Source organism: Phyllostomus discolor, chromosome 4 (assembly GCF_004126475.2).
Source record: "Phyllostomus discolor isolate MPI-MPIP mPhyDis1 chromosome 4, mPhyDis1.pri.v3, whole genome shotgun sequence".
Lineage (NCBI taxonomy): Eukaryota > Metazoa > Chordata > Mammalia > Chiroptera > Phyllostomidae > Phyllostomus > Phyllostomus discolor.
In genome coordinates, this window is record NC_040906.2 from 158,198,218 (window position 1) to 158,226,147 (window position 27,930).

General features: G+C 36.6%; 1 long non-coding RNA gene across 1 annotated transcript; it reads right to left on the reverse strand.

Annotated features, from left to right (window-relative positions):
* Positions 1-10,055: 10,055 nt before the first annotated feature.
* On the reverse strand, positions 10,056-27,586 carry LOC118499916. Its single transcript, XR_004902453.1, has 4 exons — positions 27,576-27,586; positions 17,521-17,526; positions 16,248-16,254; positions 10,056-10,379 (listed from the first exon to the last, which is right to left on the reverse strand). It is a non-coding gene; the product is annotated as an uncharacterized LOC118499916 (long non-coding RNA).
* Positions 27,587-27,930: the final 344 nt, after the last annotated feature.

Sequence of the window (27,930 nt, forward strand, 5' to 3'; positions counted from 1 at the left end):
GAACTGAGCAACTCTTTATTATTCCATTTAATGCAGCTTTTTTCCCCACATTTACAAATCATTCATCAGTATCATCTGAAGATGAAAAATGATAAGCACAGAGATATTGGCATAATACATCTGGTTTGTTACCTAAGAGTTGGTGTGGAGGTACAAAAGTATTAGGGATGAAGTCATACCCTGGAGAGGATACAAAAGGGAACTTATTCCTCAGTTCTGGCGGAATTCCCAGGTTTCAGCCAATGTAGTCTCCCAGAATTGGTGACCGTGTGTTCTGCCATGGTTGTAAAATACTTTCAGAGAAACATAAAGCTTTTGTAAGACTAGTAAGAGATGGCTTCTATGCCTGGGGGGGTTAATATTAGTTCTTGTTGGCTCATTTGAGGATAGCAGAGGTCGAAATAGGTAAATGAAGGCACAAAGCTTCAACTACCCGCTGGCTGCTGCTCAGTATAAATACCAGCTTCTAGACAGGTGCAACTGCTCAAAACCCAGAGGCTCCAACAAAACCCTATGTCACTAGATCACAGCACAGACTTTGTTGGTTTATCTAAGTCATGGGTCCCATACACTTTTTCCTTCCCACTCTCCTACTTTCCTCATTTTTTCATTAGGATGATAGAATTCTTTCTCTGATAGGTTTTCAGGTTTCAAGTATCATGTATTTGGAATAGCCTAATGTATTATGTCAGTGAGGTTTAGAGACCTTCCCCCCAAAATGGGCATGTTAGGATGTTCAACCCATATGCTGTCAGAAACTATTTTAAGAGCCCTGTTTCATCAAGAGAATTCAGTTAGTTAAATTGAGTTTGGAGTATTTTCTCCTCTTTGTGATGAACAGAGAATGATTATCATAGCTGTGATACTCCTGACTTCCTCTTTGTACAAGCAGAGTAGTCGTTCTGGGCTTGAAGTTTATTAGAGCTTTAAGCTGTCAGGTTATTACTGTCAGTTTCAAGAAAAGAAAGAGTTACTGATGTAAAATTAATTTATTGAATGGAATTGTTTTGCCCTCAGGGAATAACATCACCATTTAATTTAATTTCCCCATCATATTGTCTCATTTGCAGAGCAAAGAATAACTTTTCTTTTTAACAAAATAAAGTGCATTATGCTGAATGGTGTACTTTATCCTTACAGGTTTTACTTTCTAGATCATCAGTTGTCATAACAACATGATATATTGTGCAATAATGCTTGCTTGCTAAATTTGGGAAATGTTACTGATTTAGATATTTACTTACAAGAAAATGTTAGGAGGATTTTATAATATTTATAAAAGTTTTTCTATGGTTATATTTTCCATAATCATTATCAGTTTCACTGTGGACTAATTCTATACAAAATATATTTTAAAGTATATTTAAATATTTACATATTATTAAAAAGCTGTGAGGTCACAAATGTCCTTGTCTCTACTGGTACTCTCAGTGTTTGCTCAAAGATACAGCTGTGTTCCCCTGGGGATCAGAGCACAAGTGCTGGCCCAGTGGGGGGACTAGAAAGACACAGACACAGATACCAGAGAAGGAGCCTCGCATGTAGTTTGTTTTTCAGGGAGAAGCCTGCAGAAGTACTTGAGGCAAAGGTTGGGTCTTTACAAAAACTACTACTCTCTTGATGCCGGAAACACTAGAATCCTTTTGAGTTCTTTTCTCAAAGGATATTTCTTTGCAGACAACAAATAAGCAATATAGGAGAAAGTTCTGTCATGTATGTGTGTATATATACATGGGTAGACCCAGGAAAATAAATAACCTATGCTAGTTATAACATGGAATGCACAGGGACTGCATCTTGCTCTTTGTGTGTTTTCTATTTAAACAGCATAGCCTCAAAATCTTGTTTCTTCTGCTTCAAAATGGGCCATATTGGAAAATCAATATTCATTCAACAAACATTTTTTCAACACTTATTATGTGAAATGCATAATATTTACCTGTACAGGTTGTGAAAGGATTCAGAGAGGTCAGTTTCTAATCTTACAGAGTTTGCAGTCATATAAGGAGGATATTATAATTACAACCAAAATCTCTGATAGAGAATAGCACCTAGAAACAGAGCAGAGGCCCAGGCGATATGTGCACAGGTACAGCTGCACTAGTTGTTAAAATACTATGTACTTTCAAACAAACAGATTGGTGACTACATGTTGCCTGACCCCTACAAGTGCTTACTCTCACCCCAGCCTACCAGCCCCTCTTCAAGGACCTTCATTTATTAAACTCTTCCTCTGGCAACAAAATGTTAAAAACCTGCACAGCAAGGGCCCATGATGGGCCCTGCCTCATTGAAGGAACTCATTCTGATGGATGAGGATCCAAATGGGACCAGTTTTCAAATAGTCTGAATATCATCTCTGGTAAAAACTACTGTTAGAGATGTAAATGTTTGGAGCATATGAAACCGCTATTTCTGTCATTCAAGGGCAGTCACATATCAACAAGTTCATATGGTTCAATCTATGCAAACCAGGTGTAATAGGTATTCAGAGGAGACCATGATCACATCCTGTTGTTTGAGAAGGCATCTTAATTATTACTTTGGTGGCCCTCAAATTTCAGCATGCATCAAAATCACCTGTGATGATTGCTAAGACTCTGCTCACAGTAGGGCTTGGTTGGGGCCAAAGAATTCCCATTTCTCACTTTGTTTCCAGATGCTACTGTTGCTAGTCCTGGAATCCCTGAAACCACAGTTGTCTTACATTATTCCTGGGAGAAAGTGTTTTTATTATGTAGTTCTTATAAACCAATAAGGAAAAAATGAGTCTCTCAATTTGAAAAATTGCAAAGATGCTAAATTGGAAAACACAAAGGGAAAATACAAATGAACAATTAATAAAAAAGTCAAAATCACTAGTTACCAAAAACAGGTACATTAAAGAAATAAAGTAGCACTTGAGTATTCAATAACTAGGATGGGAAAATATTAATAATACTCAATGTTAAGGAAATTAAAGAGAAACGAATGCTCTCATACACTGCTAGTGGAATTATAAATTGCTAAAACCTTTCTGAAAGGTAATTTGGCAGCATGTATCAAAATCTCTGTAATACTTATGCTCTTTACTCAAATAGTTCTACCTCTAGAAATTAATGCCAAGTATCTCATCAGAGCTGTACACAAAGATTTATGTATAAATGTTCATCAGAGCATTATTTGTAATAAAAATGAGGAGTAACCAAACTAAATATTGAAACACATAAAAGCCATAAGGTGAAATATTGTAAACCATCAGGAAAACTTTGTTTATAATAAAACTTACCAAATGCTTATCAGTTGAGAGATGATCAAATATAATTGTGGTTTTTGCATAATATAGAACTCTAAGCAGCATTCAAAAGAACATATTGTTGAAGATTATGACCTAGAGCAGGGGCATCTGACTCACCTTCACCGGGGGCCACATCAGCCTGGCAGTTACCTTCAAAGGGCAGAAATAATTTTAGGACTGTATAAATGTAACTACTCCTTAACTGTTAAGGAGTTGAAATTACATTCCGCTCTTTTGAAGGCAACCATGAGGCTGATGTGATCCTTGGTGAAGATGAGTTTGACACCTCTGGCCTAGAGGAATGGTCTTTGTCTAATGTTAAGTAAAAAAATCAAAAATACAAATTATGTACAATGTGACCTCACTTAAAAAAACACACACATAAGTAAAGAAAAAGACCAGAAGCAAAGCATTCACATGTTAAATGTTTGTCTTATTATGAATGATTTTTATTTTATTATGTTAATTTTTCCAATAGCCTTCAGAATTTTTAAATACATACATAATATTCCTTAAAGTGTTTTAAAAGAATTATTAAAAATAAAACTGTCAGCTTTTTCAATATTAAAGCTTCTTCTCTAAGGCTGTAATTGTTCTCACAGCCATTTATGCTGCTATTTTTTATCCACCATTTAAAAAGCAAAAGTTAAATTTAAAAAAGAAAGGAATGATGCCTTTTTAAATAAAAAGAGAAATGGCTCAAGTGATTTTTAAAAAGTAATTGTTGTTTATAAATAGTAACCCAAACATCGTTTTCCCAGAATAGAGTTCCTCTGCATAAATATCTCCGGGAGGACAGTGGGTTCCTGTGGGCTTTCAGTCACTAGTTCTAGCCCGAAGTCCAGAAGCACAAAGCCTTTGAACTTACATAAAAGATTCACATCTTAGGTACAGACCTGCGCATTTCTCCCTGCTGTCACTCTGGAAAGGAGCAGCCAATGAACACTAAAAGGGAGTTTAGCTGGAGCAAAGTGGAAGATATGGTAGCAATAACCTGCCTCCAGGTAGTCAGTGGCCAGTACGCCCAGCACCCCTTCCTTTAGTGGACTGCCCTTCCTACCCTTCATGTCATTCTCCTAGAACTGGAAACCACAGGACCTTCTCTCTGGTAAACTAGAGACAGGCTCTTGTCCAGGCCAATCAGAGTCTGCTCTCCTAGAGCACAGCATGGTCATAACTAGGCCATTTGACAGCCTCATGGGACTCTGCATGAGTTGCTACTACTGCATTTTCTGCAGTTGCTCTTGTTCCTTATCTTAGTCTTTGTTGTTTCTTCTTCAATCCTGGGAGCTACTCAATCTTCCTCCAATAAAATTTTGTTGTTAATTATCAATAAACATGTGTATCACTTCTAATCCAGAAATGTGACCTAGCATGTAGCTGAAACTCAAAGGGTGTATAGAGAAGGAAGAGAGAGAATGGAGAAGAGAAGACCAACGGCTCTGTTGAAATCTGCCTGTTACATGTGTTCTCCCTCTGTCTGAAGTGTTAGCACCATCACCATAGCCCTTCAACTAACAAAGTCCTACTCATCTTTAAGATCTTAGTTAACTGTCATTTCCTGAGAAAAATCTTCTGTGTCTGCAGACACAAAGCAAGGTTGTGTCTCCCAAACTTCTCAAAAGCATTAATGATTATTATAATTAAATTATTCAGTCTATAGTTAATTATTTAATGTTTGTCCACCCTGCTATAGGATATACCCCATGACTCTAAAGAACAATGCCTTTCTTACGTTACATGTTAATATCTTGTCTATTATTATATACCCAGTTCTTAGCAGAAAGCCTTACAAGTATTAGGCAGTCAAATGACTGTTGAAGGAACAAATGATCTTATGAAATAATGTATGTGGAAAGCTTTGAAAAAATAACACAAGACGGTGGAAACATGATGTACAGTAGAGTTCCATATTCCATAATGAATACATCTGTGTTATATATTTTCCCAATATCACCATACTTCCTGTACATTACTATGGGTCACTGAAAGTTAGCAAGCTTAATTGCCTTTCCTTCTGAGGACTGATCTGAAAGAGGATGGTTTCAAAAGTACAGTCTGATAGATGACAGTGTCTCTAAGGGGAATTAGCAGAGTCTTGGTATAGTTCCAGCCCTCCAACCCTAAAGACACTTCACATAATGCAAGGTCATATTTTAAACCCATGTATTTCTAAAAGAATGCACATTTAAGTAGCTCCTCCAGAAACTAGATTTTACACAGCCCATGTTCTATAGAACTCTAGAAATGGAACTGTTGTTGAGGCTGAGTCAGTCTGATTTCTCCCCTATGATGGAATAAGAAAAATCAGGTAACACATGCACCATGGCAGATAGTGACCTGATAATGGGGAATTAATGTTCACACGGAGAGTAAGGAGAAAGCAAATTGCGAATTATTACCTGAACTGCAACAGAAATTAATATACCCCGTGTAAGAACAGAGAATATTTCACAAAAGAAACAAAATCATTAAGGATGCATCTTGCACTTTGGTCATATTCTTCTCCATTCCATTTATGCCACTAGGAAGGCAATTATAATATGTCTTTGCAACAAAGATACAAATTCACAATGATTTTTATTATAAAGACATTTTAATCTCTCTTCTGTCTTTTGGGGTCTCTGTTTACAGGCTCTGAGAGGGAATCTTAAAATAATATGGAAGTTGTGGGTGAGAAAAAATAAGTACAAGCATTCCTTTGAAATGTTCTTAGTAAATTTTTAAATTAATTTCCAGGCTGATAGTTCTCAGAAATCAATTTAAACTATTTAACTTACCATGCAAGAATGAAATTATTAAAAAAATATATAAATAAATAAAAGAGGTAAGCTAAAGAATTTTGAAGGCTAGATACAGAAAGTCTTCAGCAGACGGCAGGAAGGAGAACTGCAGGCTTATAATGGGATTAAAATAGATTTTTCACTGGGGCAATCGCTCACTGAAGAGTACTATGAAGTCCAGTTAAGAACAACACAGTACTCTTATGAGTAACTAGACTCTTATGAAGAGTTGAAATTTTAAAAAACTCATCCTAAAATAAGAGTTCTAACCAGCTCATACTAGCTGATCCTGACCTGGTTGTGAGCTTTGAGACAGATAGATGATAGATAGATAGACAGACAGACAGATAGACAGATGGTAGATAGTCTTATTGTCAAGGAAGTTTACGTCAGAGGTGCTAGACTTTATCTCTTCCACTTCAAATTTTGTCTGTTTCAGCATTCCCACATACACACACATAACCACCTTCCCCCCATTGCTTCTTCCATAAAATAAAAAAGTACCCTTATCATATCATAGCTTTGGTATTGTGGATTGAGCACAAAAGAGTAGACATATAGAAAAAATCTGTAGATTTTTCAGGCAATGAATGAAGTCTTGGCATGTTTTATGCAAATGTAAACCAATATCAAATGTTCCCATTGAGCATCAACCTAGACCATGGGGCAGAAACTCTGTCACACTCAATCTTTGTGTTTCCAGCTGTAACACTGGGTGGAAAATGTAAGTGTAATAAATATTTGGATTATTTGATGGGAGTAAAGTCCCTTGTTATTCTTCATATAGTAAATATTCTTTGGGTCTAATCCTTGCATTTGGAAATCAAAAGTGAAGCAGTACATCTAGTTTAGGTATCTGTTCAATTAAATTCAACTCAGTTACACCTTGCAACCATTTATTAATTTATTTTGCTATGCTGAACTGGGTTACTGTGTGTTAAATAAGACCAAAAACCTTATCACTTAAGTTCCTTTAACCACTCATCCATCCTTCATTTAGTGGCATATAAGTAAAGCATTTATCTAATTGAGCATACAGATCTCTCTTTTTCTCTTTCATGTATATATAAAACAGTATATATATGCATGATATATATATACACACTTTTTTGTTAATCTGTCTAAATATCTGTTAAATATCTAACCTATGAATTTTTTTCTATCCATTTGAGAAGTATACAAAGAATCTTTAGAGAAAAGTTGTGAAAATAAATTTTACCTAAATAGTTTCTTACCCCACCTACACATGCTTGCACACTCATTCTCTCACACCCACAAGCACACTCACACACACTTTTTTTTCTTATTTGAAGCAGCCACCACAGCTGCCAGTGCCTCAGGGGCTTTAAACATCAATCAGTTTCACAGCTGGAGGCAGAGTGATCTACAGCAATAAAGCTTAAAGTGCTTCCTTTTCTGATATAATTTGATTCTTCCATTAGAGCACACATTTTTTTTTAAGATACAGCAAATGTTCTCTGTCCATGCCAGGGCAAATAAATAGTTACCTTAAAGAGAAAGAAGGCATTACTCACTAGTTAGGATGCTGTGTGGAAAAAATCCATTCAATACTGTCTACTTCTGCTCTGCTGGGTTTTTCACTTTTGTCTCTAGCATTTGTGTCTCTCCTGCATCCTCAGGGCTGCCAGGGACTTTGGTTCCGTTGTTCTGGGAGTGAATTTTGGTAGCTATAATAAAACAGATGGCAGTGGCTTCACCAAATATGATTTTGGGTTTCTAATCCCATAGAATTCAATGGAATACAGAAAGGTGCTATGGCAATCACTGTCATTTCCCCCGCAAAGTGGTTAAGTCAGAAAACTTCTCCATCCACTGGAAATCATTCCCTTAATCACCAGTTTTAAATGATCTTAACCATGATTTATCTCTTTTCTTGCTGCCACCTCCCTGATAAGTTCACTGATACCGTTATTCTTTAGTTTTGTAGTTTTTCTTATTTTAAAAGTACTAGAAAAGGTAGAAGTCATCTGAATTGCATTCAAGTTTGACAAAGATAATTGCAGAGAATTAGTTGTTGTCAATAAGGATGTGCATTCAGATTAGTGTAGAATATGGGCCAGAATCTAGCTGTGGAATAGGGCATTATGCTTTTGTTCCCATCTAAAGAGACAGATTGAATACTTCGGTTTGTTTTGTTTGTTTGGCTTTTTTCAAAAAGAATAGAATGTTGGCAACAAAACCCCAGATATTTTTTACTAAATGAGCAGTCACATTTTAACTTGAAGGCTGCTAGCCCCACTCACCTGCTGCTGCCTGCACGCCCTGTCCAGCTGTTGCCCTTCTAGGGGCTCCACCAAAGCTGCCCCTTTCTTCTTGCTCTACTTCAAGCTTAGAAGTTGTTAGGTTGATCTTGATTCAATCTAACTATCACAGTTAGATTGCAAGGATCTGTAAAGCCAGTTTATAGTTTATACCAAAATTTATAATAATGAAATCTGCATATATTAAAGCTAAAAGCATCCTTAGAAATCCCTAGCCCAACAATATACCTCCACCCCACCCCCTTTACAGGTGAAGAAGATGAAGCTCAAGGTACCAAAGTAGTTATTCATCAAACTGAAATTTGGACTAAAATTATCTAAATCTCTGTTGCTATGGGTTGAATTGTGTGCCCGGCCCCTCCCCTTAAAATGTTCATATGTTGAAGCCCTAACCCCCAAGGTGGCTATATTTGGATAGAGTTAGGTAATTAAGTTTAAATGAGGTCATAGTGTTGAGGCCCTAACTGGTAGGACCGATAATTTATGTATAAAGCAACAGACATCCAAGTTCTCCCTCTTCACCATGTCAGGACCTAGAGAGAAGGTGGATATTGCCAAGCCAGAAAACGAGGTCTCACTCGAAACCAAACCCTGCTGAAACCTTGATTTTGGACTTTCTGGCCTCCAGAACTGTGAAAAACCAGGTTTTTCTCATTTAATCCACCAAGCCTATGATGTTTTGTTATGGTAACCCAAACTAAGACATATATCTTTCCAGTTATTTTTTTTTTCATTTTGTGATGAGGTCAAACCTTTTATTAGAGATCCAGTTCCACCCCTGGGCACTGTGTGCTGGCCGAGCACACCATCCACGAGCACCTCCTGCACCCGCGCCCTGCGGAACAGCACCAGGAGAGAAAGCCTTAGATTCCATCTGAGTCGATCTTATTGTCTAAATGTGTTAGCTTTAGTCTTACACAAATGGAGCTATTTTTAAAATATTTATTCTGTAAATGTGTGTCTATTGGTTTAGTTCTTCCAAACTGGTGCGATGCCTACCACTGACTGTTCCTTTTCCCCTTCTCCTCCTTTCTTTCTCCTAGGGTGCTGCGTTAATTTTGTCAAAAACTCCACAATCCATTACAGAAATTCATTAAGTATTCTTCATATAAGACTCACAAGAAGAGAGAGAATTGTGTTGCCATTTGAGGCAGAGTAAAAACTCATTTTTTTTCCCAGGTGTTAGCTTAGTAATATTTTTAGGAAAGCCAATTCTTCTCATGTTTGAAATAAATATTAAGAGATCTGTTTAATTACCAGCTCACATATTTATTGTTGATGAATTTTTTTCATTGGCTGAGAAATGTGAAGAAAAAATGAAATATACTCAGTCTTCCTAAAATTTTGCTTTACATGTCATTCTTTTGTTCCGACTTTTCCCATTGCCCTTCTCATCCTGAAGCAGGAAGTCAAACTGCTAATTCTGGCCCCTGAGTTTCCTCATGTTTGAGCCCCTTCCTAGTCTCCCAGCCCTGATGCTCAGGGGTCCCTTCCATAACCCCTTGTAGTAGACAAATTGATTGATCCATTGTTTCCCAAAATTACAACATGCATTTGTATCATTCTGTCATTTCTTCCTAATTAAAATGTGTTTTTTCTTTTCTGCAATTCAAAGAAATTTTATCTTTTTTTCAACAGCTGCTTCCCTCAACACTCTGAATAATAGTGATGTCTCAATCCTTGCTATTCCTATGTCTCTTTTCTTCTTTTTCAAAATTAAATTTATTGAGGTGACAGTGGTTAATAAGGTTATGCCTTTCAAGTGCACATTTCTATAATATGTGATCTGTATATTGCGTTGCATACCCACCACCCAAAGTCAAACCGTCTTCCATCATTGTATATTGGGTCCCTTACCTCTCTACTACTTCCCCAACCCTCTTTCCTCTGGTAACCACCATACTATTGTCTGTGTCTATGAGTTTCAGTCTTATATCCCACATACGAGTGAAGTCATGTGGTTCTTAGCTTTTTCTGACTGACTTACTTTGATTAGCATAATATTCTCAAGGTCCATTCATGTCGTTGCAAAAGGCACTATTTCATCATTTCTTATGGCTGAGCAGTACTCCACAGTATGTATGTACCACATCTTCTTTATCCAATCATCTATCAAAGGATATTTTGCTTGTTTCCATATCTTGGCCACCATGAGTAATGCTGTAATAAAGATAGGGGTGCATATACTGTATCTTTGTGAATAAATGTTTTCAAAATTTTCAGGTAGATACCCACAAGAGCAATTTCTGGGTCGTATGGTAACTCTATTTTTAATTTTTTGAGGAACCTCCATGCTGTTTTCCTTAGTGGCTATACCAGTTTACATTCCCAACAACAGTGAACAAGGATTCCCTTTGCTCCACAACCTTTTCAAGACTTGTTATGACTTGTCCTGTTGATAATAGCATTCTAATAGGTGTGAGGTGGTATCTCATTGTGGTTTTGATTTGCATTTCTCTAACAGCTAGTGAAGTTGGGCATCTTTTCATATATCTGTTGGCTATTTGTGAGTCTTCTTAAGAAAAGAGTCTGTTTGGGACATCTGCCTATTTTTTTAATTGGATTGTTTGTTCATTTGTTGTTGTATGAGTTCTTTATATATTTTGGATATTAAACCCTTGTCAGCACTGTTGTTTGAAATATCTTCTCCCATTCAGCTGGTTGCCTTTTAGTTTTATTGTCAGTTCCTTTTGCTGTGTGGAAGCTTTTTACTTTGATATAGTCCAATTCATTTATTTTTGCCTTTACTTTCCTTGTCTTTGGGGTCAAATTCACAAAATGTTCTCTAAGATCAGGTTTATAAGTTTAGTACCTTTATTTTCTTCCATGTAATTTATTGTTTCAGATCTTATATTTAGGCCTTTGATCCATTTGAATTAGTTTTTGTACATGGGGACAAACTATAGTCTAGTTAATCAATGATAATCAAAACAATATAATATTGACAGAAAAACAGACACACAGAAGAACAGAACAGAATTGAGAGCCCAGAAATAAACCCACATGTATTTGGGCAAATAACATTTGACAAAGGAGTCCAAAACATACAATGGAAAAAAGAAAGCCTCTTCAATAAAAAGTGTTAGGAAAATTGGAAAGCTATATGCAGAAGAACAAAACTAGACTACAATTTTGTCCTATGTGTCTTAAAGTTTGTATTAGTCATTTGTTACTTACCTGCTAATTTGTCATAGTCCTTATTTTCCTTACAAGTATGCCCTGGCTCCTTGAGGGCCAATTCTTTCAAACATTCTATATCCAGCACCTAGCATAATGCCATGCTCAGTTTTAGATGCTCTTTAGATGTGTTAATGGTGACAAAAAGTTATTCTGTCACTATGCTTCCTACCACCACTCGCTGCCCTCATGTGCACGGAGCAATTATCATTAAGCAAGTGCTCTGCCAAGTGCCTTACATCAGTTCCTTCATTTCTCCGCAATTCTCTGAGGTAGGTGCTCTTCACTGTTTCACAAATTTTACAAATGAAGCTTGAGATGCCATATTAGAGTGATTATTTCATGACTAAACGATGGGGAAAGGGACTAACTAGGGTCTATGCCTTTTCCATGTCAGATACTTTATAGACATTACATCATTTAATTTTCACAACAATCCTGTGGCATGGCTTCATCTCATAGATGAGAAAATCTAACTCAAAGAGGTTAAGTAGCTTGGCCAAGGTCAGACAAGGTTTCAGACACCAGGTTTCTTCCTTTTTAAGGATAATTGCCTTCAGTAGCTGCTTTGGGGATTTGGGGAAAAATATTGTATTACGATGTAATATGGTTTTATCACACTTAAATTGCATCCTCCCTTCAAGTGAGAATTGTCAAATCCAGACTGAAGAAGTAGTTTTGGGTGCTTATGAATAAATAATCTACTTTAACCAATTAATGTGTATTTTTCAAACATAATTTGTGTGTTAGGAAAATAAACTTGCTGCAGTTCAGGACCCACCCTCCCATGACCACTGATTTTAGGTAGTTACGGTGAGAAGAACCGGATTCAGGTAGTTGGTTCAGGAGATTGCCCAGAGCCTCGGAGCACAGAGCGGAGCACAGAGGTCTCCGTGGCGAGCACATCTGGAGTCTGCCAAGCCCAGGGATGGGGCTCTTCAGAGGAATACTGCATTTTAAAGGGAAGATATTTTTTCCCTTCTTCAGAGGATTTTCAAATCTTGGCACTAAAGAGGGGGAAAAAAGGTATGTCTTTTCTTTGAAATACTAGCTTTTTCTGAAAAGACCACCCTCTCCCCAAGCCTTGAAAACTTCAAACAGTCTGACCGAGAAGTCAGAATTCCTCTGGTTGAAGAAGCTGTTATCTTGAAAGCTGCTACAGGCTATAAGCTCTTAGAGGGTCCTGGAGCTCAGAATCTGTTTGTATTCATTTTTAATAAGCTAAATGAAAAGTAGAAGAGAATTCTAGTGTGTGTAGACATATGCATACATATGTGTATATCTATATGTGCATACATTCTTGTCTTTTAACATCGTAAATATATAAAACTTAATTAAATTTGCAGTTTATGGACTATAACTTTTTTAAAAAAGAAATAAAATTCAAGTGCAAGTGTAAATTTTATTTGAAAAATTGTGATTAGGCTTTTTTACTAAATATATTCTTGCAGCAAATTTCCTGTGAAATTTTAATTGGATTTCATACTTTTCGTCTTATTTTTATGCACCTCACATTTCGCTACTCTGTAAGAATTTGACACAATTTCCACGTGTTTCTTTTACCTGATATTACAGTTTAAATACATTTTAAATGCATGAATTAAAGGGCAAAATCCAAAGTCATTGACTAGGGTGAATATTAATTTTAATGCAGTGTCTCTAGTTTTGGCATATTCTACCCTGTGGATACTTTCTGTGTCTTCTTGGTCGATCTAATTGCTGCTTTGGCTTTCTACAGAGGAAAAGTCCCAAATTATGTATATACAAAGGGGGGACCCAATGGATGAAAATTACTTATTAAAAATTATGTATTTATTCTTACATGTTTAGACTTCAGTCACCTTCAAAGTACTCTCCATTTGATGCTATACACCTATCAAGATGTTTTTTCCCGCTGCTCAAAACAGTTTTTGAACTCATTGATTTTGATGCCTTTTAGTGCTTCTGTTGTTTTTTTTTGTTTGTTTCACCTCCTCCACATCTGCAAAACATTTTCCTTTTAGGGTTTTTTCATTGACGAAAACAAAAAAAATGTCTCTTGGGGTGAAATTGGGTGATAGGAAGGGTGGGCATAGGGGTCATGACCTTTTTAGTTGAAAGAACATTCAGTGTGGTGTGGGCAGGTGTGCTTGTAAATAATCCATCATGAAAAGGATAAATGTGTTGAAACAATCTTCCAAATAAATTCACTGAAGCCAAATGCAGCCTCTCACAACAACGCCAGGTGGTACACTGATACAGGTGGGTTCCTAGAACACTAAAGGAACCCATTGGTGGGGGAAGTCTGTACTACAAGGCACCTGCCCTCCAGAAGATAATTTCATGTTTTGTGTCCCCCTTGTATACCCACGTATGTATCCTACTATTCTCTAATACATACAGAGAGGAAAAATGAGGGCCAGAGTATTGAATTACAGTCCAAATTGTTTTCCTACAGTTTCCATAACTATACTCCTCTAGGGTTTCCAAAGTCTAGTGTAGCCTAACGTATCTTTGGGCTTCAACTGACACTCTTTGGACCCCACTTTATATTTCTCTATGCACTTTTTACTCCAGATATGGCTGTGGCAACCACGCAGGTATAATCAGAAGCACTTGGCCTCAGTAGCCCCTCCTTACTTTTTGACCCAGGGCTTCTTTAAGATGTCCATGTGAGCCAACCAAGCCATTTGACACAAGCATAAAGGAATACAAGGAGTCACTTCCCCATAGGACAACACTTGACCAATGACAGATGTGACATAATGAATGAATACAGCCTTTTCCATCCTTTGAGTGAAAAAACAGAGTTACATTTTATACACTTCAGAGGTTCCCTAGCAAAACAGAGCCCTAGTTGCCTCGGTAATGACTAGCTTAATAATATATCCATGAATTAACTTTTCTTCCTTCTGGGTGTCACATCAAGCCAGTGGCTCTCAGCTGTGAGTCATTTTGTTCCCTCTACCCCCCTACCCCATTCTCTAAGGCATTCAAGAATATCAGAAGGTACTTTGGGTTGTCATGACTCTGGAGTAAAAGCTATTGGCATCTAGTGGATAAAGGCCAGGGATATTGCTAAAATTTCTACAATATATAAAACAGCTCCTAAAATGAAGAGATGTGCAGCACTAAATAAAAGGCTCTGCTTTTTAGAGAAGTCCAGAACAAGACAGAAGTTTCTGGGTTGTATTTACATCATTAATATCTACTACAAAGCATTTTGATTCAATATGCATGTGTGTATGTCTGTTCATATAAGCTACCACCTGAATTTCCTTCATAGACTTACCAAGAAAATTTAACTTTCAATTTGATGCAAACAGGTTTTGGGAAAAGAGTTAAATGAAAATTTAATGGCACTTGGAAAAAAGAGGCTGAAAATCAGCAATTTAAGTTCACCCCGAACGAGCTTCCAGTAATTGTGTCTAGGCAGTGATGAAGCCAGCATTTACCCAGTTTTCCATGAATCAAGGTTCTTCTTTTTTCTAATGGTAACTCCAAATTTCATTTTTGAGGGAAATGGTAATGATTTTGTTCCTTGCTCAACTATGAATTCTTTAGAGAAAGGGTCTTGTTTCACTTTTTAATATCTCAGAGTTTTCTGTTTATCTCTGCCCAGCAAATGTTCAATTAGCTGTTAAATTTATGGCAGGACCAATGCCCCAGTCCTTCAATTCTTAATGCATTATTTATTTCCAAAAAATGTGGATAGCCTGGGATACTTAGCCTAAGAATGACCAATTAAACAAGTAGCATTTTTTTTGTCATCCCTAAGGATGCATTTCTTTTTCTACTATCATTTTAGGATGTTTAGAAAGTTCATGTCAATCAGCTTTTCTGCTTGAACATTATCATCAGGTCAGTCTTGTTTTCCACACCTTAAAAGAAGTATCTTGAAACCCACTGAGTTTGTTTTTACTTCTCAGAAGGCAAGACAGCAAAATGACTTCTTGTAAGGTTTTTGGTTCCTTTCAGCTATGAGTTAAATCTTCTCTGAATTCTTTAAACCCCTCTGAATATACCAAATAAGAAAAAATCTTGCCAAAAGCATTCTAATCTTCCAATTATACTCTGAATAGGGAGCTTTCCCCATTGTCATTCAATTACATTTTAAAAGTTCAGTGAAATTAAGGAGATAGAAATCCACTTGTGTTTTGTTAAATTTGAATTGAAATTTGAGAGAGTTTATAGTTCAACCAAAGCAAGTTCTTCATTTCAAGAATCAGACTATTTCACACCTTTAGGGGCAGTCCTAGGAAGGTCTTCATTGAACATGACTAGATTGTGTTGCTTCCTCTAGGCAGAATCTTCTTTAATTACAGAGCAGTGGCACTGCTGTCTTGCATTTCTGCTTATAGCTTCTAAAGAACCAATCATAGCATTAGTGTCAGGCCCAACACTCAGGTGGAAGAGGAGAACAAGAGCCCAGGTAACTGAGCAAGTCATAGTGTCTCATGCTTACAGAAAACCTTCTCAAAGAAGAAGAATGTATGTAACCTTGAATGAATTTCCAACTTCAGTTCTGCACCATCATCTATATATAGCCTTGAACCTCTTGGCTTTCTTTTTACCAGAGAGGGACCATTATATATCAATAGTATCTATTCTCCCATAACATTAGCAGAGGTTTAAAGAATCATTGTTTCAAAAGCATTCATCCTGGGGAGAAAAAAAATGGCTTAGAAATGTGTGAATTTTTATTAACCCACCTTATTTTTAATGAATCATTAAAATTGAGCCCAGAACAACCTACCTGTTGTGCATTCTTGCTTCAAGCTTTCTGCTTGCTACACTGACCCTGAAACTTTGTTGAGAGTGACTGCAAAAGCAGAGTTTTCAGGTTCGTTAATCATACTCCCTGCCTCATATGCTTTCTGATGTGCTATGATTCTGAATAAGATTCCCATATTTATGCAAAATACTAGCAGAACTTTTTTTATTGAAGATGTGCTTTATTAATCTTAATAAATCATAGATTGCTGGGGCCTTTCTGACTGCTTCTCAAGTAAAATGGGGCTTGACTGTGCAGTAACAGTGTTTATGTCATGCTTGAATTGTTTAAGGTGAGTCTTTGAGTAGTTTTATTGCTTTTGTTTATATAGGTAAACCCAATCTGCGCATTTGAAATGATTGATGAACTGCAGCCCCACTTGGAGTGTTTGTCATCACTCATGTGCTGAAGTGACATTTCTTTATGTATTTTGGCATAAACATATGCAACTACTGGCAAAGCATTTGACCCTAGAGTCTGACTATTTGTCATTCTAATCTTTTTTTTTTGCCCAAAGTCAGGCAAGTTACTGTATATTGTATCTTCATGCACCTTGCTAATTATTCAACAGACAGTAAAATAATCTTGTGCCTGGAATTGCATAAATTGCTGAATGTGCAATCTTTATTTCTCCAGCCAGACATCTTGGTACTATGCAGAAAAATAAATAAAGTTGAGGTACGTGTAAATGTCAAGGGAGACAGCCATATTGAACTACAATAGCTTTTCAGGCAATTCTGCAACTTCTATCAATGAAAAATAAAAAGAGGAAAATGCCATGAGTGTAGAATTTAGCAAAGTCAGATGTAGCAAAAGATTAAGTAAAATTCATTAAACATGACTACCTTGGAATATAATTTTCCTGTAATGGGTCTTCATTGAAAAGCAAGTAACCAATAACTCATATCATGTGGACAGAGATAAATGAAAGGTTTCCTAACCTCCAGGCTCAGAGTTCAAACTCTATGTTGTGTTGTTTGAAAACTTGTGATTATTTATTGGTGAAAATGTCAGAAAAATAATTAAAGTGTAAAGTAATTTTCTGAGGAAAGCAATTACACCTTTTTTGGAGAACTTAGCTATAGTTGCATTCCTGTAAGGTTTGAGTGAGCAGCAACAGATGGGAGGAGGGAAGATGGGAAGAATGAACCAATTTCAAAACACTTTAATAAGAGAAACCCAAGCCAGTGGCATCCTTGTTACCTGGTTCATGGAGTATAGTGAAAAGGCAGATGATTAAAAGTTCACGGAAAACTCAGGGCTAACAATTCTGGGCAGAATATAAGACAGAGGTTCTTGAGATAGACAATAATGAAAAAGAAAACAACTTGCTCACTTTTTATGATACAAAAGTATTTTACTTACCATTGATCAATTTTAAGTTAACTACTCAGTTCTGGGTAGCTGACAAGGAGACACTGGATTGGGCTGAGAGATTCCAAGTCCTCATCTGCGTCTGGTGCCACTCCGTAGCATGACCTTCAAGGAGATGTTCCCATCCTCTCTGTTCAGTAATGACACAGATGACACAAACAAGATGACACAAACAAGATGACACACCGGTCCTCTTATAAAATGAGTTTTCTTAGTTCAACTGTGGAGAATACACCTTTCAGTAAAGTGAGAAAAGGTTAAAGAATACCATAGGAAGAGAGTAGGCATTGAGACAGCAGCAAATATGAGCATCGGGATGACCACAAATCCTCACGTGCTTCAAATGTACTATTTTTATTTTAATTTGATTTGGGCATGACAGTTCAGTCAGGTAGTGTGGAAATTCCTTTTTTACTTTAATTGTCTTATGTCAGGAAGTCTTTTGGTTTTATTAAATGTAGTATAACGTGTTACTGTTCAAAGTACTTGCAGCCCTTTCCTGGGGTGGATTTTACTTTGCCAGGACTTCAGATTTAGTCATGTGACTTGCCCCTCCCAGCAAAAGAATTACATGTGTGTATCAGGAGAGGCCATTTTCTTTGGCCAGTGAAATGTGCACAGAGTAGCACAGAGCACATCAAAAAGTTTTGAAAATCATTCTGCATTTCCACCACACTCCTGTCCTTCTACTGAAAGTCTGGCAGTATACCTGAAAAGGAACACTTCATCTGCCTGGGTCCCAGAACAAGAAAAGGTGCAGAACTGCAATTGGCCCTCAGGGGACACGGAACACAAATGTGAAAGAAATCTTTCTTGTATGTTCTGAAGATTTGGTGGTGGTTTATTATTGCAAGATATAGCATAGCCTATGCTGTTTTTTATCCTAAGCATTTGAATTCTTCTATAAGTAAGAAAATTTATGGAAATGTTCATCAGATAATCTTCATGTTTATTCTTTCATTATTTAAAATTAGTTCAGTAGAGAATTACTAAGTATTTACCACTCTGCTAGATGGTATGGAGAGGTACCAAAAAAATACACACCATAATTCTAGCCTCCAAGGCACTTACATTTTAGTAGTTACCTACAGTGTACATTGAAGGAAATACATCTCTTACTCTTGAGACATAGGCACCAAAATGGTGCACACATGTACTCAGGCAAACTGTAATCATAAATCTGATTTCCAGAAGCTGTAAAGGACACCGACTACTTCATGTCTCCACTTCAATATACCGACTGCATGGGATGTCCCTCCAGAGACAGCTGACATTTATTCAAACTAGTTGTTGCTGAACTCCATGCTGAGCATTTCTACCTTTTATACCACATAAGCCTTACCACTGCCTAGTGAAACAGACATTACAGCCCAGAGATAACAAATGAGCTCTACCCAAGGGTAGATGACTCACAAACAGTGTGTAAGGAATCCTCTCTAGATGTGCTGGCCTTAGCACAGGTCTCTTTCCTCTACATCACCTTGATGTGGAACACGCGTGTCTCACAGTGATGGTATGCTGGCAGCTGCAATACATTAGGTCTATGAAAACCTATGAACTATAGTCTTTTTTCAGTCACTCTGAAGTTTGTTCGTTCATAATCATCATATTTGGACAGTGAATTATAATAAATTCCTTCATGATTTATTCTGATGGACAAGGGAGCACAGGGAGAAACTGGGAAGCTCCTTTTTCTCCCTTTCCTTCTTCCTATCAAGGATATCACTAGGTCCAATGACAATGAGCAATAGCATCTAAGGCCTATCAACATAGGGAGCTATGTTTTTATTTCTTATTAAAATCCTTCTGCTTATGCACCAATATCTTCTTGGTTTGGCCTTGTTTCTTTTAAACTTCAGGTTTATAGCTTGTACTAATTTGCATGATTGCACAGAATAATGAGGACAATAATTAGAGTCCAAACATTATGAGTCAGGAGATTCACATCAATATAACTAACGCATTCAGGGGTAACAAGAAAGAGCACAGACTGAAAAGCCCTGCTTTAACACACTCAGTGTTACCATGGACTGAAAGTGGACATGCCCTATTGTTCCCTGTCAGACGAAGCATTAGGGTCCGCTTTGTATTTCGGGCTTCACAGCACAGGAGTTACAGCAGTTAAGAATATTGTGTATCAAGTCTAAAATTCAATGAAAAAGCAATGACTAAAGTTTTTATCTCTTTGTGATTTTAACCTGGGAATCCTCCCAAAACATAAAGTCTGGTGTCAAAAAGTCTAAAGCCAACCATATTTTTAAAGATGACCAAGTTCCTTCAGGCCTTTTTCTTATTTCTGTCATTTCTTGTGCTCCTCATTTATTGACTTGAAACTGTGATCATGCTATCTGTACCATCTGTACTTTCTTCTGTGTACATATAATGTGTTATTTGTTACATAAGACAATCTGGCACTCAGGTTATTACTAAAAAATAATGGTGATTTTATGTGAGTGTGCACACACAGTTGTGTGCTACAACTTTGAATGCAACCTAAGTTACTAGGTTTATTGGCTGCGTGTATGTGAGATTTAAAAACTTTAGTGCTTGAGTAAACATGTTAATTTTGCAATTCATTGGTATAAATGCATTCATTCATTCCATAAAAATATGTAAGTATTTGAGTCCCTACCTAATGCCAAGACTACTTTTAGGAGTTGTGGATAGAGTACTGAATAAAATATAGTCTTTATTTCATAAGCTGGTATTCTAATGGGGAAATTTCACAAAAAAATAAATGAGAAAAAATTAAGTATTTTGAAAAATAGCAAATAGTTGCTGCTAAGAAAAATGTAAAGGGTAAAGGGATAGAATATGCAGATGCCATTTTAAATATTATGGTTAGGGAAAGCCTATCTTAGGATGCACTTTGGAACAGAAAGTCATGATTAGGGGAAGGGTGACAACCTAAGACTAAGGTGTCCTTTAATGATTGACTGGCTGTTCCTTCTTATCAGAGGAGTAACTGTTCCTTCTCTCCTCCTTCTACCTTTCCCCCTCCCTGCTTTTATTTTCTCAATTAAATTGCTATGTATTAAATGCTAACTTTTATTTTCTTAGGCTTTTATTACTAACATAATATCATTCACAATGATAGCTTCTCTTCAAAGATTAGAAATACTGTATACCCTATCATTTATATTGTGAATTGTCTTCAGATAACCACTTGGAACTAATAAGTTTTGCCAGCAGAGAGTTACTTTAAAGTATTTTTCCCCTAAATTAAGAGAAGTTTCATTCTTCTATACAGAGATGATTTATCAGCCAGCTTTTCCTCTAAATTACTAAGCCAATTCAAGAGAGATGAAAGAACTTATTCTTTAAGGTAAACAGAGAAAGGAAAATCAGAAAGAAATTGACAGCCCAGTGAGACAAAAAGGCATATTCATTAAAGAAAACCTTTTTAAGAGAAACTTGCAGCATTACTCCTTTGAAAAACTACTTCTCTGTCACAGTTGTGTGGCTACACATACAGCTAAAGCTACCTGCAGTGACATATTTTAGGGCAGATAACTCTCTACAGTCATGGTCCACAAAGTCACCCTTTAAGTCCACATCTCCTTTCATCTTAAAGCTGGAGCAAGAGAGAGGTCGGGGAGGTTTGCTGTAAAGAATGGGGAGGCAGGGAGCATCTGCCCTGGCTTTGCACACTCTGACTGGATGAGCCCGGGCACAGTACTTGACAGTGACTTGATTCCTTCAGGTGTAAGTGGAAATAATGCTTGCCTCATAGGGTTTTATGAGGATTACCTAAGATCGTGACCATAAAGCACACATCATGGGTCCTGGCATGTGGTCAGCACTCAGCAATCATGAGGGCTAATTATTACCGTGGCTCCATTTTTCCTTTTCTCTTTTTTTATTCTCTGATGTATATTGAAGTATGGACAAAAGATGTACTTGAAAGAGATGAAAAATTGGAGATAGCTAAGAGGCACCATGCAGTAATCATCTGTCATCCTGAAAACTTTGAAGTTCTAAGCTCCTGTTCCCATTGAGGTCCAGGCCTTGCCAATGACAGCAGTTTTATAAAAGCTTCCTCAAGTAAAAGGAAAGAACACATCTACCCTGATGGAGGTGAACCATGCCAGATTGGTTTACCCATCCGAATATACATTATATTGAGCACAGAAGAAGGTGCAGATAAAACCATCAGTTTAGCTCTCTCCAAGAAAGGCTTTCTGAAGGTGATAGTCTGCACAGGCTGCATTTTTTGACAGCCAGGAGAGGGGCACGAAGGGCAGCTGTGGCCCAGCAGCTCCACAGAGAGGTGGTTCTAGGAGGGATTTGCCATGTATATTTTGAAGGGAGTCCAAGCCAACATTTTTCAATTTTTATTTTTGTTTTCTAAAATATGAAGAAACAACAGAGATAAATAAAATTATTCTGTTTATTTGTAAAGTGTTATTGTCAGTGGTTCCTAATTAAGCATAAAACCTATGAAGGCAGTGCCTGTGTCAGAATATCCCCAGAGTTAAACAATGTAATTTTGGATGAAATATATATATATATATATATATATATATATATATATATATATATATACACACACACACACACACACACACACACACACAAAATATATATATATTTGAATATATATATATGGATGAATAAACAGAGTAATATTCAGATAAAGAAATGTCTTTTTTAATCCTCATACATCTAGGATTATTCCTGGAGCCCAGTGAACATTTAATATGTGAATAAATATTTAAGATCTTGACCTCAGATATACTCTTGACTGAAGAATGGTCCTCTTTTTTTTTCTAGGAAAATCAGACTATTTATCCAAGGATGTAGCTTTGAGAAGATGTTAGCAGAGCTGTAGAAAGAGGCAGATATCAGGGTCAGATCATTCTCCATTCAGCATGTGTGCTTTGAGACTCCCTTTAGGAGGCATGTTGTCTAAACTCCCACACAACTTGCAAGACTCTCTCAACAGTTCTGGAAGATGAGTGCCCATGCGAATACACAGCATGGAGAGAAGTCATCACTTTCAGAGGCAGCTCACTAAATGGTCAGAAATCTGTAATTACTAGAATTTTCCTCCCTCTATAGAATCAAAACCTTTCTCCTACCTGGTAACTACTGTTCTTTGTTATTCCCACAGGAGCAACAAAGTCAACTTGATTCTCTCTTAAATATGGACAATAAGACTACTCTCTTTCTGTTTTTTCTCCACCCAGAGTCCTTTTGTTAGCCTATTCAGAGACAATGTTTGATGATTCATGTTCTACATAAGTAGAATATAATGTATGGAGCCAGGTACAATAATATAGGAAGAAACAAGAAAAGAACATATGAAAACTGCCATATTTCACCATTGTTATTTCAAATGAATTCTCATCATCACCTTCTGAAGAGGCCATTATTAGATCTTTTTAAGGATAGGAAACTAAGGGGAAGAGAACTTAAATACTGTGAAAAGTCAACATGAACTTTGAAACCAGAAATAGCTGACTTGGAAAATATATTTTTGTGTTGTCCAGGTACAATGTAGTGTCTTTCTGTAGATTTTGAGTCAGTACAATTTATTTTCTTTGAATGAAGGTAACTTTCTGTTACTAAGTGATAAGGGGTTTATTTCCAAGTGAACCAGCCCTAGTGGCTTGTGGCCTGGGCATTTAAGGTTTTAAATGAAGTATCACTAACATGAGTGGGGTAGTTAAGAAGTGATAGAAACATATGCAGAACAAGGCAGGAGCTTCATGGCAACCTCTCTTGTTGGGGTTTCAACAGTTCTATAAGGACCTGGGAAATACAGAACATTTAGACAGACAAGTCCACTCCCCAGGACTCTAAATAAAGGACAAAGACAGCAAATAAGTTACCTTGATCTTCAGCAAATGGAGCCTGAAGTCTGAGAATTCAACAGTAATAAGGCAGGTCCTCGCAAGCCTATTATGTATAAACCTGCATACTTTAAAAAATAAGTGTTTCATATGAAAAGTAAGGAAAGCATTAAAATAAAGAGAAATGCATTAGAGTCAGGTAGGAAACAGTAAGTAACAAGCTCTGTGTGTATCACATACAGCTCTGAGCTGCCTGAACCCAGACAGAACAAATGAACAAGAAGCAACCAATGTGATGTTTGAGATGACAGTACAAGCTGCTGTCACGTGCCTTTTCCTTGTCTCCTGATTCACAGGAAAGGAAGAAGAACAAGGTCTTAAATGTAGGTCATTTTGAACTAAGCTGGAATGTGCAAATGTTCATACTAGACAGTATTTGTCTGTGATAATATTCATAAATGACCTGAAATGAGTTTATTATTCAGTAAATTAATCAACAAGTATTTATTGAATCTCAGCTAAGTGCCAGGCATAATTTCTTTCTCTTTAAGGCACACAGTTGATATAAAGGCTGTACTTGATACTCTCCTAAATGGCAGGTATAAATCAGGGCTTTTCAAAATATTTTCACTAGGGAATCTCTTCTGAAATGTGCACTGCACATGCACTTCATATGCCCATGCTCAGAAGCCCAATGGTGAGAGAGCAGTGAGGAAGATGAAGGGCTCTGCTTTCCTGGAACTGAGGTCACAGAGTTAACAAATAGGAATGATTCAAAGTCAAGGCTCAGAAATCAAAGGAGTTAAGCTCAAATTTTGAGTCTCCCTCATAACTAACAGTGTGCCTTTTATTGTTAAACAAAACTGCCCCGGACCTCAGTTCCTGTTAGGAAGATAATTCACAGGAATAGTATAAGGATTAAATGTAATAATGAACAATACTTCACACAAAGTGCTCATTACCTGCTGGCTACACTTCTTCTAGATGAAGAAACTGAAATCCAGCAAGAAAGAATGATTGCCTAAAGTCGCACAGCTAACAAGTGGCAGAACGTGGATTCATAGCCAAACAGTGTGACACAAAATCTTGTATTCTTTGCCAGCAGGCAGTGAAAGACAAGGTCATGAAAAGTCTGAGCCAGATCATGACGTCTCTGGAATAATAAGCCAAACAAAATAGAATTTTTCAATAAGGATGCACTGAGAAATCATATTAGTAAAATGGCCAAAATGTTGTTGTAAAATGACTGATTTTCTGCAATATAAAGAATTATTAAAAGGAATATTAATGGGGGTTTAAGAGTTTTTAAATTTATATTTTACCTTTTAATGGAAATAAGAGGAACTCACTTTTATAGCTCAAAAAAAGGCCCAGTCTTCGAGAGGTTAATTTTAGTGGGACAGAGCCAGTGAGAAGGAATTAGCCCTAACATCAGCCATTCTCCAGGGTGAGCCCATCTCTGCAGACTGGAAAGCAGAGGCTGCCCTGGATGTCCAGGCTGGCCAGGACCACTTTGTGTACAGGGTGGAAGGCACTTGGGCAGTTGACAGTTCTCAACCTCATGGCCAGCCATTTCTTAACCTCTCTTGGGTCTCACTTCAGTCATCTGTAAAATGTAGATAATCAAAGTAATTACCTGTGAGGTTTAAATAGTTAGTATATAAAAAGTGCCTGAAACAATGACTGCTACATAGTACATGCTCGATAAACCTCAACTCACATTACTATAAAAATTAGATTTGTGACTTTGAAGAAGTTCTTAAGCTCTTTCAACTTCAGTTTCCACATCTGTCAAAATGGGGACCATAGTACAATTACTTAGTTCTGTTAACTTTCTTTTCCACATTTTAAACTTACATGATCAGAATAAATCTTGTACTTGATATGTATATTTGATATATAACTTTCTCCTGAAAAAAAATAAACTATTATTAAATCTATGGGATGTCATAATCAGTGGCATCATAGTGTCGAGGAAATGGTGGACTGCTTATCTTGCAAGGTCCTTGAAGGGCTGAAGGTACAGCCCAAGGTCTCTCACACAGGAAATGCCAGCTTCTCTCTTTTTGTTTCTTTAGTCATTTTGACTTCAGCATCCCATGCTTCCATTCCACTGATATATGGGCATTTATACATCTTAATTTATCTTTCTTTGAAATCAAGTGCTCATTTGTTCTATCTGTCCCTTCAGAATTAGACTAAGATACATTCCTCCTGCCTTGCCTTATAATGTATGTCAGGACATTCATTCTGAGAATCTGTACTTGGCCAATTCATGAAAGACTTTAGCAGCACACGGGTTAACAACCTGGGTTTCAGAATTAAAAAAAACTTCGACATTTCCTTATTTGAGTTAGTAATAATGAAAGCAAGCTTCAAGGCTGTTTAAAACCTAAGTAATATGCTCAATAGTTAACACAGTACTTGGCATATAGTAATTCCTCAGAAAATGATAGCACTTATTGTTTTTATAACAACAATTATGAGTTCTGTACTATCTATGACCAACAAAATTATAAGCATAAAAATTCCTGTGTAACATATACATATTACAAAAAAATCTCATAGGTTATTTAATATACTATGCTTTAAATGATCTAAAATTATTAATTTCAGTGCACAAACTTCCATATTCTAATGTCAGGAATACATATGTCCCAAAATATCAAAACACTTTTGACATTTAAAAATATCAAACACTTTTAAATAAAATATAAATAAAATACATTCCAAAAAGGAAATGCATATTATATACTCTAGCTCAGTGATGAACCTTACTACCAGGTGTCAAAGTCCAGGATAACTTTTGTTGACACAACTGCATAAGATATGGGAAAAACACAAAACAACTAAGAAGAAATTCCATTCAATGATAAGTACATTTCTGAAATGGAGATTCATGGAGCAACACAGTCTACATACAAAACAAGTAAGTCTCATAGCATGCTAAATTAAACCTGGAGTTCCCAGTTCCTGTAGGTGTTCAGGGGAAAAGATATACCTTCAACATGCACATTAAATCTAAGATTTATTCTGATTATATAACTGAAATGTAAAAAAAAGATCACAGAGCTGAGTGAAGCCATGAGTCACCATTCCTGGAGGAAGGAGGAAGGGCAAGGTTGCTGCTTCATCCCGTCTCCCCCTGTTTAAAATTTCACAGAATTCCCCCTGGAACTAGCTCTCACATTCTAGTTATTAAGATGATGATCAGGCCAACTAGGAAAACTAATAGAACATCTCCACTAGGTAAAGGTCCTTTTGAGAATTAATAACTAATAGTACCGATAGTAGTCAACATTATTAAATGTGTACAATGTGGAAGCCACATGCTAATTAAACACTTCCCCTGTGTAATCGGTCAGGGAGCCTACTTTGTTCATCCTCATGTTCGTAGCACATAGCGCAGCATTCAGCGTGTAAGAGGCATTCTATCAACATGTTTTCGATAAAAATGCAATAATTTTATCTACATAAAAGTGACATTAAATAATGTGATATTTCCTTAGCATTTTAAAATCAACTTTATACTTATAATTAGTATTTACCATCCTTCAAGCATTTTTTTGTTTAAGTAGTGAGAGTTCATTTTAAAGAATTATTTTGCTCAAACAATTACAAGTAAACAAATGACTTCATTTTGAAATGTTACTCAATTCAGATTCTTTTGTATTCAAGTTCCTTTTGTATTTTAAGCTTAAAATAATTCTCTTTGAATATGAATATATTCTCAAAATGCTACATTTATGTAGGCCATTAGAATGTCCCCCTTTTTCTTAACTTTAATTATTGTTGAGTTTTCTGGGGGTCATTTCCATCTCTTTTATAAATGTAAGTAGAGCATTGTATTTTCTTTCCCTTTCATCTCTTGTAGCTCCCTAGATCCCTACAGTTTTTCAGAAATAACTGTAAATGATGCAGTTAGCATGCTTGCCAGTTTTCCATCCCACAGATAGAAGGTGTATCTTCTGGGCCTGCTGATTTGTAGATACGCTGACTTTCTGAGGACTCACTTAGCTTGCTTTTGTAGATAGCTATTTTTACAAGATCTTCATTACTTCCTGATTGCCCAATATTTTTCTTCCTTTACTCTTTCCAAAGACCAATTTATAAGATAAGTTCAAGGCCTCAGACATGTTCAACTTATCATTAATTTCAAGATGCTGCACATTTATGAGTCCATTAGTCACAGCATTGATTGTGTCCCTACTGTGTTCAGAGCCTTGTACTTACCAAAGCCAAGAACAGCCTGAGGCTTTTCTCCCTGAGAGCCTCTTCTTACTACAGTTTCTTTGGTACCTTTGTCTCATGTTATCCTTCACTATACTTTCTTACACACACAACATGTTAGTTTGGTTTTATTATCTTCTCAATTTATAGTACAGATTAAATTCTCCCCTTAACAATTCTTAAGAGTATTATCAGAAAGTGCACACTCTTTACACATTCAGGTTCTGCTTTATTTGTGGAATTTTTGAAGTTATTTTGT